At 38.0% G+C, this 16,779-nt stretch overlaps 1 pseudogene; it reads left to right on the top strand.

The window, feature by feature from the left end:
* Positions 1 to 1,340: 1,340 nt before the first annotated feature.
* The window catches only part of LOC129683824 (high mobility group protein B1-like), a 49,595-nt pseudogene continuing 34,156 nt past the window's right edge, over positions 1,341 to 16,779 (top strand).

The following is a 16,779-nucleotide window of genomic DNA, read 5'->3' as shown; positions in this document are numbered from 1 at the left end:
TAAATAAAGCAATCTTATACCTTGGAATTTTCACTTTAGAACATATTATTCTCGGTGCTATTCTGTATTTGTGCTGAGCTAGTTTCAGAAAAATAAATGATCTGTCCATATGTCTAAAAACATTTGTAGGTGTGAAAATGTCATAAACAAAAGAAAAGTTTTCTATATTAAGCCCGTACCTTACTGAGAAATGAATTTTATCAGGAGATGAAAATAAAAATTTCCATCAAGTATTGTTTGCATTCAGCTATTTGAAGCATTTACTGCTTTTAAATTTAAAAATAATTAAAGTAAACTCTGGAATTATTCATTTTTCACATTGCTTGGTTTGTTTTTCTTTGCAGAAAAAAAAACACACAAACACACAGCTTGTTCCTTTGTTTTTTGAGAAGAAAAATCATCAAACTTCTGAAAGCAATGTGCTTATCCCCATCACATTGAAAATTAAAATAATCCATGAACAAGAATCAGGACATGTTTCCTTTAGTTACAAAGCTATTCAGTATTCATCTACAAAGAATGAGAGTTACAAGAACTGCAGTTGATTGTCCATGTCAAAGAAAATATTGGAACCAAAGAAATCAAGATTCTTTTCTTATTTTCCAATTTATCATTTTAAAAATATTATTAAAATTACCAGTTTTGATCTCAGCAGGCAAAACTAAACTCATTTCTGAGTATTTACAGCTTCTAAGAAATAGACTGAGTAAAACTATTATGACTAAAGAGAACAAAGCAACAGATCAGTAACCTGATTTACAATTGAATGAACGACAATCACTTGAAGCAGGTGAACTTGATTTCAATTTACAGCAAGAAAAAGAAAACAAAAATTCCTCAGATTCGTAGTGCACAAGACTTAAATTCCTTTCATATAACTTGCCACATTAGGTTGCTCAAGGTCAATTCATATACTCTGTGTTTTTTTTTGTTTTGTTTTGTTTTTTTTTATTCCAGATTGAAACATTCCTTCAGAAGGAGAGAAGTGGCTCATAAAGCTGATTTAACTCCCAAGAAAGTAATGGGACTCAGGAAACACCTCCACAAGGTTATCTGAATAATAAACGATTGCTAAAAAAGAGGAAAATTCTCTATGAAGCTTCTCTCCGCTAGTGCGGGTATGTTTCCATTCTGCAGCTGATCAAGTCAGTCTTTCTCTTGTAAATAGTTACAGCAAACTGATTTTTTCACTGAGCAAAGGTTAGATGGGACCATTTCATTGACTTGTCATTCTTCTGTCTGGAGTGAGTAGAAATGGAATCCCCAAGGAAGTGAACAAACATACTTAGAGCCTAAACATGGTTTGACAGGACTAAGGTGAGTTAGGGAAGAGCAGTTACATGGCTCTCATGTCAGACTATTTCCTGCAACTTATTGACTGGGATGCCCTAGAGACCCAACGAAGCAAAGAGGTTATTGTCACTGCTATTGGCTGCATGACAGAACTGGATGGTATGTTTCTGCAGCTGAAAACACAGCACGATTTGGTTTAAGAACATGTAGCAATCCAGCTGAAACTGAACTTGAAACTCCTTTCCTTAAACTGATTTTCCCAGTGCCAGGATAGTCTATGTAAGCTGCAGAAGAATAGTTACTAACAGTAATACTCAGTTAAGGGGGAGTTAGTATGACCTGGAGAGGACAGGAGCTCCACAAGGACCTAATATATCTGGGCACAGGAGTCTTTTATGAGACTGTTTCTCCAACCAAGGACAATGTGTGGATATAACCTAGAACTCCTGCTTGGATGTAGTCCATGTAGCTCAGTATCCAAATGGGTACCCTAGTAAGGGGAACAGGAACTATTTCTGACATGAACTCAATGGCTGGCTCTTTGACCTCCACCCCCCCCCCAAGGGAAGAACAGCCTTGCTAGGCCACAGAGGAGGACATTGCAGCCAGTCCTGAAGAAACCTGGAAAGCTAGGGTCAGATGGAAGGGGAGGAGACATCCCCTATCTGTGGACTTGGAAAGGGGCAGGAAGGAGATGAGGAAGGGAGGGTGGGATTGAGAGTGAATGAAGGAGGGAGCTACAGCTGGGATACAAAGTTAATAAACTGTAACTAATATTTTAAAAATAAAATTCAAAAAATTCAAAAAAATTAAAATAAGAAATAAGTGTGACACACTGCTACTGTTTTAAATTTAAAATACTGTGGCATATGTATACACAGAAATATCCTATATTTATAACATATATATAAAACACACATATACAATATTATATATATATATATATATATATATATATATATATATAAAACCACACATACACACACAATCAAAACTATAAGAGAACATTTCTACAGAAGAAAACCGAAGTTTCTTACTCTTGTATAGCATATAGTAGAGGCTGGGGAAGTCATCGGCCCAATAAGGAAGGTATTCCCATTGCTAGGTTTCACAGAAGTGGCTGAACTATCACTTTGCCTTCTACACATTGATCCATATATACATTCATAATTGGCATTGCCAGCCTTGGTCATAAAAGAAACTTTTTTCTAGTGAGTAGTGACTGTGGAGACTCATAACCAGTTCTGAGAATGAGCTACTGCTCGTGAAACGTATCTTCTCAAGTCTCAATCCCAAATGGAAGAAAACAATCATATATCCAAGGCTAAGGGACCATCATGGAAGAGATGGCCAGAAAGAATGTTAACAATTATTGGAAGGATGGAAGGTTATATAGCTGTTTTGTCTCCTTCAGAAGGATGAGGAGTGTCTCGAGAGGTTTATTAAACTCACAAGAAACTTACAAGACACTCACAAAAACATACAATATTTGTGAGATGTCTTTCTAAGGTTATACTAACAATAAACATTACCTAGAAAGAAAAGAATAGGATTTCAAAGATTCAGCTGCCCGAGTCACTCATGCTCCTGCAAAAAGTTATTAACTAGCCCTGGTTTCCTTATGGATTCACTACGTCTACCTGAATGTAGGGAAAAGCAGTAGAATCTCTAGGAAACGTAAATTTAATATTGCAATGAAGACCATAGCGAAATCTGTAACACTGACTGAGCACACCGCGCATAAATCTGTGCTATCGTTTGAGAGTACGTAAGACCTAGAGTGTTGCACTTGATAGAAATATTATAACTCTATCACTTTATTTTATTTTGCTGCAAAGATTGAATAAGCAAATTTACTAGAAAATTTAACTGAGGTTTGTCTTTACTCTTCAGCAGCCAAGAAGGTGAAGCTGAAATTTTTCATAAGCATTATCCTTTTTAGGAATAAAGTGACTTCATCATTAAGCTGGTGGCGACCTTTAGATTTGGAGCCAGAAATACTGGATTAAAGTCCAGCCTCCCATATACAGTGTTAGTATTACGATTTTGCAACTTGGAGTTGCTGTTCACTCATGAGGAACATTGAAAACACACTCTCTCCTAAAGTTCTGTCAACAGGATACTTGCCTTACAGTATGTGTTTGTACAATACATACTCCATTTTGTATTTGCTGTCAACAGAAATAGACAACTGCATCAAGAACCACTGTCTGACCATTTATCCTCATTAAGAACTTTCTTTTTTTTTATTTTAGACTTTATTATTCAAAAGTTGCACATGAAAGCGTCACACATTAAAATTAACTAGATGAAAATATTAAACAACTCAATAAAACTCCAAAACAGTTAAAGCAGTCATTTGGAAAGGAAGATGTGAAGTTTCACACTGGATTTTAGACTTTCAGTATAGAATATATTTTATATACTTATTTCTAACCAAGAAGGAAAAAAATCCAATACTGAGTTAGGATTACAAAAACAGTTAGCTTCATATCCTCTCTCATAACTCATGTCCAATTCCTGCATTCAGTCTTCATCCGCTAATAGTGAGCCTTTCTTTTTTTCTTCTCTACAGGTTACACTATAGCCACATTCATTTGTTTACATATTTATATACATAGATTATTGACTATATTTTGTATTTAAAAGAGAACATGTGGAAGATTTTCTTGAGGTTTTGTGACTTCACATATTACACATTCTAACTTTATCCATTCTCCTGTAAGTTTGTGATTTTTAATAATATATATGTATGCATATCCTTACATATTTTTATGAACATATGTGGCATTTTTACTCTCTAATTTCGCAAATCAGCAATAGTAAAAAGAAAAAAATTCTTCTGTTGAGAAAATTGCATGTGACACTGCGTCAATGGCAGTCATTCTTCTAAATGTGCTAATAGTTTGAAATGTAAACCTTCACATCTAGATTATGTGGACATTTCTGTCATATTCTCAATTTTACCAAGAGAACCAGCCCACAGAAGCAAGTACCAGGACAGACAATGACACAGATCAGATGTAAGAGAAGAACGAGAAGTATAACCAAACCACTGTATGAAATGAAAGGGTCAATTTTAACTGGACAGAGTATTTTGCCTTCAAGTAATAAGGCATACCCTTAATTAAATAAATATTGGTGAGATAAGCCCTTAGGAAATATTTTTAACAAGTAGTTTACAGAGCAAAATTGGAAAATGTCTGTGTCTAGTTAGTGTTAACACAAAAGAGAGACAGGAGACGGTGCCTTTAGTGTTTGGCAGAATGTGTGGCATTAGATAGCTTGAGGCTCTGATTAAAAACAATCAGCTAGACAAGAAACTGCACTTACTTCCCCAAGCCATTTCTGGGTACTGTTTATTGCCTGAGTGATTTTTACAGTGTTAGTGAAATTATTTTATCAATATTTGCAAACTTCCATGCTATCAAAAAGGGTTTCAGCCACTGGAGTGTTATTGGTCATATGTCCTTTTATGTACTAAAACAAGGGGAATCTATAAAACAAAACCATTGATTAGTAATTTTTACCATGCTCAGGAACTTTGTGAATACCTATTGCCCACACGATGAGAACACAGTTATGGGTAAAACATGTTTTATTATATTTTTATACAGTATTAGGAAAAGACGGCAGAATGTACCTGAATACATCTCAAATTGATCATAAAACTTGGAGTCCTTGCCTCCTTCAGTGGTACCTTTAATTGCCCCCAAAGAGACACAGTTTACTTCCTTTCTGCCAGGAGGAGAGATGACAGGAATTTACTAAATGACTCTAGTTTCAGAAGTTGAACAGTGTTATGGGGTTTGTGTCTAAAGAAGTAAGACTGTTCCTCACAATTTGCATCACAGATGCATCTTTCATGCAGGTACAATCTGTAGTTCACACACACACATCATCATCATCATCATCATCATCATCATCATCATCTATACCATGATAGGGTAAATTATTCTAGAATCACATTGTCTAGACAGGTCAGTGGTTTAGGGCAGCTGTGCAAATGCTTATTTAAATAGAAACACTAAGCAAAGTTGTGCTTTATCAAGCAGAGTAGATTCAGACAACAGGAAACATGTGAAGAAAGATGCATATCTCTGTGTCTTATTCTACCTGACTCAGCATCTTGTCTAATCATACTGCTCCAAGGATGTAATCTAGAGGTCTGTGTTAGGATTTTTTTTTTTATTAATTACAGGTTATTCACTTTGTATAGCAGCTGTAGTCCCCTCCCTCATTCTCTCCCAATCCCTCCTTCTGTCTCTCATTCCCTCCCTTGCCTCTCCCCAAGTCCATGATAAGGGAGGTCCTCCATCCCTTCCCTCTGACCCTAGCCTATCAGGTCTCATCAGGACTGGCTGCATTGTCCTCCTCTGTGGCCTGGTAAGGTTGCTCCATCCTCAAGGGGAGATGATCAAAGAGTCAGCCCATGAGTTCATGTCAGAGACATTCCTTGTTCCCATTACTAGGGAACCTACTTGGACACTGACCTGCCATGGGCTACCTCTGAGCAGGGGTTCTAGGTTATCTGCATGCATGGTCCTTGGTTGGAGTATCATTCTCAGAAAAGACTCCTGGGCCCAGATTCAGATTTCTTGGTTCTGTTGTTCTCCTTGTGGAGTTCCTGTCCCCTGAAGGTCTTTCTATCTCTTCTTTCCTCAGTTTACCTGCATTCTGCCCAAAGTTTGGTTATGAGTCTCAGCACCTGCTGGGTAGTCTTTCAGAGGCCCTCTGTGGTAGGCTCCTGTTCTGTTTCCTGTTTTCTCCCTCTTCCAATATCTGTACCTCTTGCCTTTCTGAATGAGGATTGATCATCTTACCCAGGGTCCTCCTCAACAAATGGTGCTGGGCTAACTGGATGTCTATATGTAGAAAAATGAAAATAGATCCATATTTATCACCCTGTACAAAACAAAAGTTCAAGTGGATCAAAGACCTAAACATAAAATCAGATACACTGAATCAGAAGAAAAAGTGGGGAAGAGCCTTTAACTCATGAGACAACTTCATGAACAGACAACCAATAGTCCAGGCTCTAAGATCAACAATCATTAATTGAAACCTCATGAGACTGAAAAGCTTCTGTAAATCAAAGGACACTGTCATCAGAACAAAATGACAGCCTACATACTTGGAAAGGATCTTCACTAACCCTATATCTGGCAGAGGACTAATATCCAGTATATATAAAGAACTGAAGAAGTTAAAAAGCAACAAATCAAATAATGCAATTAAAACTGGGGCACAGAACTAAAGAGAGAATTCTCTGCAGAGGAATATCGAATGGCAGAGAAACACTTAAAGAAATGCTCAACGTCATTAGCCATTAGGGAAATGCAAATCAAAACAACCCTGAGATTTCACCTTACACCCATCAGAAAGGCTAAGATCAAAAACTCAAGTAACTACATGGTGGGGAGGATGTGGAGAAAGGGGAACCCTTCTCCACTGCTGATGGGAATGTAAACTTGTACAACCACCTTGGAAATCTGGCGCTTTCTCAGACAATTAGCACTAGTGCTACCTCAAGATCCTGCCATACCACTCCTATGTATATATCCAAAAGAGGCTCAAGTACACAACAAGGACATTTGCTCAACCACTATCATAGCAGCTTTATTCGTAATAGCCAGAACCTGGAAACAACCCAGATGTCCACAATGGAGGAATGGATACAGAAATTGTGGCACATTTACACAATGGAATACTACTCAGCAATTAAAAACAAGGAAATCATGAAATTTGCAGGCAAATGGAGGGAACTAGAAAAGATCAACCTGAGTGAGGTATCCCAGAAATAGAAAGACACACATGGTGTATACTCACTTATAAGTGGATATTAGATATATAATATAGGAAAGTAATACTAAAATCTGTACACCTAAAGAAGCTAAGCAAGTATAAGGATTTTAAAAGTTAAAATTCAATTTAAAATCAGCTTGCTACTTATTTCTCTCATTTCAAAGGATTTCTTTTGTAAATGAAATTTTAAGATGTTTCATGAATTACACCCTAGAGTTTTATGAGTAAGGAATGAGTGATTAGGCATGAAAGGTAAGAAAGTTTGAGATATGCATTTAATCAAAAGGATGGATTCTTTTGTTTTGTTTTTGTCTGTTTGTTTTGCGTGGGTTTTGTTTTGTGTCTTGCTACTTTAATACTCCCTGTTTGCCCCATTTCCCAGAAAATAAAGTGTAGTGCTTCTGTAGACTGCTTGGATGTGACTTGATGAGTTCTGTGAAATTCTTGACTCTTGTCAGTGAAAAATGTAAAGCAGAAGTCACGAAGTTCTTCTTTCTTTTTTGTGCTTGCTTTGGGACCACCGGAGACATACACTGACCTGTAATCAGAAATACATGTTTATAAGTATGGTTGTCATCAGAAGAGGGAAAAAACAGGGAACAGGACAGGAACCTATCACAGAGGGCCTCTGAAAGACTCTATCCAGCAGGGTATCAAAATGTGTGCTGAGATTCATAGCCAAACTTTTTGCAGAGTGCATGGAATCTGATGAAAGAGGGAGGAGATAGTAAGACCTGGAGGGGACAGGAGCTCCATGAGGAGAGCAACAAAACCAAAAAATCTGGGCACAGGGATCTTTTCTGAGACTGATACTCCAAACTGACCATGCATGGAGATAACTTAGAACCCCTGCACAGATGTGGCCCATGGCAACTCAGTGTCCAAGATGATTCCCCAATAATAGGAACAGGAACCATCTCTAACTTGAACTCATGGGCTCGCTCTGTGATCACCTCCACCTGAAGGAAGAGCAGCCTTACCAGTCCACAGAGGAAGACAAAGAAACCAGTCCTGATGAAACTTGATAGACTAGAGTCAGATGGAAGGGGAGGAGGACCTCTCCTATCATTGGACTGGGGAAGGGGCAAGGTAGAAGAAGAGGGAAGGAGGGTGAGAATGGGAGAGGATGGGAGAGGGGCTTCAGCTGGGATACAAAGTGAATAAACTGTAATTAATAAAAAGAAAACAAAAAGAAAAAGAAAATTAAGTATGGGTGTATGTACACAGAAGTTTAGTTCCTATTTAACCAGGAACCAATGGGATTGTGGGCAAGAAGCCTGCTTCCAGCTTTTGCAGAACTTGGCTCTTGGAACAATTGTTGTTCTTACAACACATTACTTTTTCCAAGAGAGGTTGTCTTCTTGCTTTAAGACTCAAGTTATTTGCTGAAGTCCTACTTTACACAGCGGTTGCTAAAGCTCACTGCATTCATAAACTTTACAGAAGGATTGCATTAAGACTTTGATTATCTCTAATGTACTTTACATAATGTGAATATCTCCCTTGTGTATCCTCCTTGAAACATTGAACCCTTAATGCCCTTATAATGTTGCTACTTCATTTATGTAGCTTTTCTGGTACAATCATTGTTCATTGTTATAAAAACAATATCCTACCTGACTATAGCATGTGTTAGCCTAACTGAGTTCACGCTAAAAACATACACTGCTTTCCTCATCAACAATGACCCTTGTTTGATTATTTTAGTACTCATCTCTGGCCCAAAGTGCTTCACAGAGAAATTCAGTGGCATCCGACCTTAGTCACTGCAGGCCTTCTAACGTGGGCTACAGTGACACAAGGATAATTTTAATTTTCAAAAGAGTAAAAGAATTCTATGTTAGAATCAACATTAAAAAAAGAATAGTCACAGGTAAGCAAATACTTGGGCTTCCAAACTGTCATATAAAATAAAAGAGGACAAAGATAAAAGGAAGTATATATTTCAGGTCAGCTTGTAACAGTGACTGTAGGGCTACCCTTCCTGAACACTCAATTATAAACTAAAAATCTTCACCATATCCTTTAAAATAGAGTTGAATTGCAGATTTATTGTAATTCAAGGCATTTGATTTTAGGGAATATAACTTCACTGTATATTGGAATCTAACATGGAAATGTAATTTAAAAGCTACTTTCTGGGCAGTTGCCCTTCTAGATTTCCACCCACCTGTTGCCACAAGAAATCAGCAGATGTCCAGAGTTTTCCCTCAGTAGCTAACCATGGCAGATCTGAGCAGGGCTTCAAAGCACATTCTGACAGTAGGCAGAGTAATTAAGCATTTGGACTCTGAGTATAGCGCCCCCTCCTGTTCTTGCACCCACTCTACACCTATGTTGGCAGCTGGGTGGATGCCATCAGAGGAAAGAGTAAGAGAAATATTCTGCAGAGAGACTTGTAAGGTATTTCACTCGGGGCTTGTCACTGATGGGACCAGATGGTAAAATGGTTGAGAGCATTTTTCCCATAGCACCTCTCTTGGAATTCCCAAGAAAAATGGCTGTCTGTGCTTCAATAAAAGGCAAGCACAAACATGATAAGTCACACTAGACAAGAATTCATAGAGCGCCATGCAGATGGTCTCCAGAGAGACCTCCGGAAGACCTCTGGAAATGTCTCTTTGCCCACAGCACATCGGGTTCTTTCACCCTGGACCCAGGATGGCAAATTTAGGAAAGGGGAAATAGATTCACACATGGCATGTGAATGTGGAAGAAATAAGTGCACTCTAAAGGTCCTGTCAGTTAAGGTGATTTTGCTTTGACCGAAACCTCTTGAAAGCTGTGTTTATAGCTACTGTATAGATTGCAAGGAAAAACAGAAAACACTATTTCTGTGAAAACATGCAATTTAAATACTCAGGAAGAAAAGAGAATAATTCTTAAAGAGAATGCATTGCTAAAAGAGAGGAATTTTGAAAGAACAAGAATGAACTCCATGATATGATAAACATGAATTGATACATCACCTATTAAAAACTTAAATAAAATTTACAAAAGTCAAAGATGGAAAAGTTACCAAATGCAAAAATGTCAATTTAAATTTATCAGTTTGGATGTTGAAATTTTCGGTGTGTATATATTAGTTATGTAAAATATTTAAAGATATTAAAAGCTAAATATTAATGGCACTCAAATATGAACAAATTTTTATAAAATGCATACATATTGCCTCTCTTAAAATGATTGTGTTGCTTTAGCTTCTGTTAGTTGTACAGAATCATGGCTTTGATTGCCTGTTTTCACACCTGTACGTAAAGTACTTTGATCATATTTGTTCCCAATATCTTCTTCTTGAAGAGAGTGTTCCCACTCTCTTCTTGAAAAATCCCCTTTCAACCTTTATGACCCGTTTTCAAGGAACACATTTAAATTTTATAATGTTAAGATATTGTAATCTGAAGGAAATAATACTTTCTCTAAATCTTTTAGGTATTTCTGCGTACAACAAACACACACCAAAATATCTCCATCTTCATGAATCAGGAAGGCAGTACAGAGATGGTGGTGACTCAAGAGCACTATAAAGGACCCTACACAGCCTAAGACAGTAACTGTGTATAAAAACAGCTCAGATGCACGTGCCAATATGTTTTTTAAGCATAAACAAAACACTGAGTTTGTAGAAATCAACATTACAAAAAAAAAACCATCCTTTGTGTTTTAGTTGAAATCTTACAAATGACCATATGAAGGCGTGCATTTTCTGAGATCTCATGCTCTAAACAGCAAATGGCAGCGTAGCGGTCTATTAGACAAGTTTCATAAACGCAAGAAAAGAGATCCAACAGGAACAAAAACAAAAGAACGGGTCACGAAAATTCCTACTGTGTGGGGAAAATGAAGTCGCACTGAAAAGAAATGCTGAGATCTGCTAGCAGACCCCAGCTCTTGGCAAGAATCAAACAATATTCCTTAAATTTCGTTGCTGCTGTAGTATTGGGCTCTCCACCCGGAACTTGGATCTAAAACCAAAGACTCTGAGCAGATCTGTAAGAGTATTGTTTCCTTGGACAATTAACTCGGGGGAAGGTCCTCCCTCTCTCCAGGAGACTCACAGAACAAGCTGATTCTGAACCAGGGGCTGGAGAGATGCTCCAGTGTTTAAGAGCACTGTCTGCTCTTCCAAAGGACATAGGTTCCATTTCCAGTACCCGCATGGCAGCTCACAACTGTCTGTAAAGCTAATTCCACACTAAAGTACGTAAAATGAAAAATTTTTTAAAAAGGTGTGCACCACCATGACCAACACCTTCAAACTGAACACAGTCTAAATGTGGGTGTTCCGGGGGAAAAGCACCACTGCTTCTAACCGCCTCCTCCCCTTGGTGCATCAGCTTACTGCCCTTTCCTGGTATCATTGTCTTCAGCCTTCCAAGGTGAGTTGAAGATCCAAGGCTCTGCACCAGATTGGGATGGCAGAGTTATATAGATTGTACACAGAGCAGTTTGTACACTAAGGTTTCACAGTCTCTCCAGAGTGTAGAAAGCCACAGAAGCCAATATAATTAATCCCTTTTGTAATGTATGTTCGTTCCATCAGTTCTGCTCTTGTAGAGAACCTTGGCTCACACAATCCCTGAACTCCACCCACCTGCCTATTATTTGAACATTTGAAGGGATAAAGATTTATTCTGTTCCAGGTCTTACTAATGCCCCCTTCTTTCATATGATTCCCTGCACTCTGCCCAAGGTTTGGTTATGAGTCTCAGCATCTGATTTGATACACTGATAGGTAGAGTCTTTCAGAGGCCATCTATGGTAGGCTCCTGTCTGGTTTCTTGTTTTTTCCTACTTCCAATGTCCATCCCATTTGTCTTTATAAGTGAGGATTGATCAGCTTATGCTGGGACCTCCTTGCTTAGCTTCTTTAGCTGTACAGATTTCAGTCTGTTTATCCTATCGTATACATCTAGTATCCACTTATAAGTGAGTATATAGCATGTGTGTCTTTCTGCTTCTGCGATATTTCACTCAGGATGATCTTTTCTAGACCCTACCATTTGCCTGAAAATTTCATGATTTCTTCGTTTTTAATTGCTGAGTGGTATTACATTGTGTAAATGCACCACAGTTTCTGTATCCATTTCTCCCTCCGTTGAGGGACATCTGGGTTGTTTCCAGGTTCTGGCTATTATGAATAAAGCTACTACAAACATAGATGAACAAATTTCCTTGTTGTTTACTTGATCATATTTTGGATATATGCCTAAGAATGGTATAGCTGGATCTTGAGGAACCACTCTTCCTGATTGTCTGAGAAAGCAACAGATTAATTTCCAAAGAGGTTGTACAAGTTTACATTCCCATCAGCAATGGAGGAGGGTTCCCCTTTCTCCACAACCTCTCCAGCATGTGTTGTCATTTGAGTTTTTTATCTTAGCCATTCTGATGGGTGTAAGAAGAGAACAGGAGTGCCACAAGGACCAAATATATCTGAGCACAGAGGTCTTTTCTGAGACTGATACTCCAAACAAGGACCATGCATGGATATAATCTAGAATCCCTGCTCAGATGTAGGCCATGGCAGCTCAGCAACCAAGTGGGTTTCCCTACAAATGGGAACAGAGACTGCCTCTGACATGACTCAGTAGCTGGCTCTTGGAGGAGCAGCCTTGCCAGGACACAGAGGAGGACATTGCAGCCAGTCCTGATGAGACTTGATAAGCTAGGTCAGGTCAGAAGGAAGGAAGGGGATATGGACCTTCCCTATCGATGGACTTGGAGAGGGGCATGGGAGGAAATAAGGGAGGGAGGGGGGATTGGGTGGGTATGAGAAAGGGAGCTACAGCTAGGATGCAACACAAATAAAATATAATTAATATAAAAATAAAAATTTTATTTAAAAATTTTATTCTTTTTTTTCTTAGTTTAGAAAAACTTTAGCACATCAAGGCAGAGAGACTTACTATGAAGGATAAGAAGAGAAATTGAAAGTCATTGCATATATGACTTCAAATATGACAGTATTATATCTTCATGCTTATAACAATTTTAAGGTGTTTTCAATTACCAAAACACTTAAAAATGTATTTTTCCTATTGTTTAGAAATTTCTAGATTATAATCTATAAACAAAATAAATGAGTAATTCTTTTTAATATATGGTTTACTGGCCATATCAATAGTATTTAAATGTCTTAAATGATGCTTAATAAAATGTTTTTTAAAATTGGACACTAGCATAGCTGTCCTCTGAGTGGCTCCACCCAGCAGCTGATGGAAACAGATACAGAGACCCACAACCAAACATTGGGTGGAGGGCAGGGAGCCTTGAGGAACAGTGCGGGGAAGGATAGAAAGACCTAGAAGGAACAGGATGTACACAAGAAGAACAACAGAGCCAACTAACCAGGGCCCAGGGAGGTCTGTGGAGACTCAAGCACCAACCAGGGACCATGCATGGCTGGACCAAGGCCCCCAATACAGATGTAGTGGATGAGTAGCCCAGTCCTCATGTAGGTCCTATAGGAAGTGCAATGGGGGCCGACTCTGATGTGGACCCTGTTGCATGCTTCTTGATCACTTTCTCCTGGCGGAATTATGTTGCCAGGCCTCAGGAGAGAAGGATACACTCATTTCTGATCTGACTTAATATGTTGGGGTGAGTGGATAGGGGGAGCTTCTTTTCTCTGAGGATTAGGGTAAGAGGATTAGGGGAGACAGGGAGAGAGGGTGGGACTGGAAATAGAGGGGAAAGGGGGCAATGATTGGAATGTAAAATGAATAAATACGAATTTAAAAAAATAAAATTGAACGCTACATATAAATAATAGCTGCATTCTATTTAGCAACAATTAAGAGGGAAATACCCACATGAGGCAAAGTTCCCAGAAATGTTTTTAAGGTAGAAATCTGGAATATCACATTAGAATGTTCAGGAGAGGGGAGAAATATAGAGGGCACGAAACTGGAATTTATGTGCAGCACTAGGACAGATACATGAGTAGCCATGCCCACATGTTCATTAGCCCCCAGAGCTAATTTGTTGTCCCAGAAAAGTAGCACATTAAAGTACCAAGACTTAGTTCTATCTCAGTTTATCTAGATCTCCTTATTGGCACATTCCTCATATCTGGTACACAGGTAGCTGAGTGGCTACTTGCAACTTTCAAAATATTGAAAGCCTGTACTCAAATGACGTATTATGCGCTTGATGGCATTGCAATCAGGCTGCCCTGGGGCAGATGTAAGTCTACGTAAAGCTCTTATAGTTAATCACCTTGTGCTTCAAACAATTTTATTTCAGTTCTCATTTCTAAGGAAACACTTCTATCCTTGATTCCTGTGAATACATGTGTATAGACAAATAAAAACATCATATTGTAGCTAATAAATACATACAAATACTATGTCAATAAGAAATTCCAATAGGAAAAAAAACAAGGAATAAACTGAAAAAGTGCAGAAGCAACATTTTACTAACTCATTTATAGTAACAGTATTGATTATCATTATTAATTATTATTACCAAAATACATTGACACAATCTTTTATTGATATTATTTAAGGTATTTTTACATGAAAATTTTTATGCAGAATTAAAAATGTGAATAGCTCTTAAATACAGAGACACAATCATCCAGTCATTTTCAATTTGTTATTTTGTTACTAAAAATTATAGAGTCAACTTGAGACATCATTTAATAGAACCCCATTTCAATTAGAATATACTCAACATCGGCTTATTGTTATAGTTATGCATTTCTTACAGGTGGAGAAGCTTTCTGAGAAATGGATCGCTAGGTTTTTATCATTATGCAAATATCACAGAATCAATTTATACAAAGTCTTAATGTGCAAGATGTATAATGGATGCTACACACATCATACACTGTGGATACAGAGATAGAAATAAACAAGTTAAGGTAACTATAGAAACAGAAGACAGTAAATGCATTAATGTGAACCATATCCGTGGAGAATAGTATAAAGTATAAAGAGATGGACAAGATACTGCACACCTGTAATTTCAGTGCTCTGGAGGCTGAGACAGGAGGACTTCAAGTTTGAGGTAAATTTGGATTACATGGAAATTTCCAGAAAGCCTCAGATATATATTTAATTCAAGTCTACATTTTTTTTTATTTTTATTAATTACTCTTTATTCACTTTGTATCCCCCTGAAAGCCCGATCCCACCTTCCCTCTCCCTTCTTCTCACAGGCCCTTCCTCAAGTCCACTGATAGGGGAGGTCCTCCTCTCCTTCCTTCTGATCTTAGTCTATCAGATCACATCAGGAGTGGCTGCATTGTCATCTTCTGTGACCTGGTAAGGCTGCTCCCCCCTTAGGGGGAGGTGATCAAAGAGCAGGCCAATCAGATTATGTCAGAGACAGTCCCTCTTCCCATTACTATGGAACCCACTTGGACACTGAACTGCCATGGGCTACATCTGTGCAGGGGTTCTAGGTTATCTCCATGAATAGTCCTTGGTTGGATTGTGAGTCTCTGGAAAGACCCCTGTGTTCAAATTTTCTTGTTCTGTTGCTCTCCTTGTGGAGACCCTGTCCTCTCCAGCTCTTACTATTTCCCACTTCTTACATAAGATTCCATGCACTCTGCCCAACAGTTGGCCATAAGTCTCAGCATCTGCTTTGATAGTCTGCAGGGCAGAGCCTTTCAGAGGCCCTCCGTGGCGGGTTTCTATCTTGTTTCTTGTTTTCTTCTTCTTCTGATGTCCATCCTCTTTGCCTTTCAGGATGGGGATTGAGCATTTTAGTCAGGGTCTTCCCTCTTGATTAGTTTCTTTAGATGTACAGATTTTAGTAGGTTTATCCTATATTACATGTCTATATGAGTGAGTATATACCATGTGTGTCTTTCTACTTCTGGAACAGCTCACTCAGGATGATCCTTTCCAGTTCCCACCATTTATCTGCAAATTTCATGATTTCCTTATTTTTCATTGTTGAGTAATATTCCATTGTGTAGATGTACCACAGTTTCTGCATCCATTCTTCAGTTGAGGGGCATCTGGGCTGTTTCCAGCTTCTGGCTATTACAAATTTTATAATAAGAGCTGATTAAAACAACAACAACAGCGTAAGATTGTGCACTCACCTACCTGCATGTGCATAGCTTTCTAAGATACTAAAATTTGTAGGATACGTGAGTGATGCAGTCCACTGGCACAGTATCATTGCTGTGATATCATCAGGCAAGCAGAATCATTTCACTGTATTGTAATATTATGGGCACACTGTCACATATGAGGTACAGCCTTAATTGAAATAATGGTATATGACATAATGCTGTCTTAAATTGAGAACAAAGGTTTTAGTAACATTTTTCCACACTTTTTTTTTTATCATTTTGGAACATAATCCTTGAGCTTTCTTAAATACTAGTGCTAGAATCCTTACCTGTAGTTATCATTAATTATTTTTATTGCCAAAGGTAGAGAATTGGCAATATGCTATCAGATCACAAAAAGCAATAGTCTGGAATCTCTCAGTTAGCCTATCTTTTTTTTTTCCTGCATCTGAATTTAAGACACTCTAAGCAACAAAATTTTTCTATTTGATTAATTTTCCATGGAAAATAGAAGCTTGAAAATCTTTCTTTGTCCTTGTGTAAAGAAAAAAAAAACTGGCCATTTAAAATAACAAACGTAATATACTATAAGAGTGCAACTAAAATTATTCATTAAAAGAATAAGGTAAGGTTCCCTTATCAACCTC

Source organism: Psammomys obesus, unplaced genomic scaffold (genome assembly GCF_907164565.1).
Source record: "Psammomys obesus unplaced genomic scaffold, mPsaObe1.curated_primary_1811, whole genome shotgun sequence".
Taxonomy (NCBI): Eukaryota; Metazoa; Chordata; class Mammalia; order Rodentia; family Muridae; genus Psammomys; species Psammomys obesus.
The sequence above is the reverse complement of the archived record's forward strand: the minus strand, read 5'-3'. Positions and strand labels throughout refer to the sequence as shown.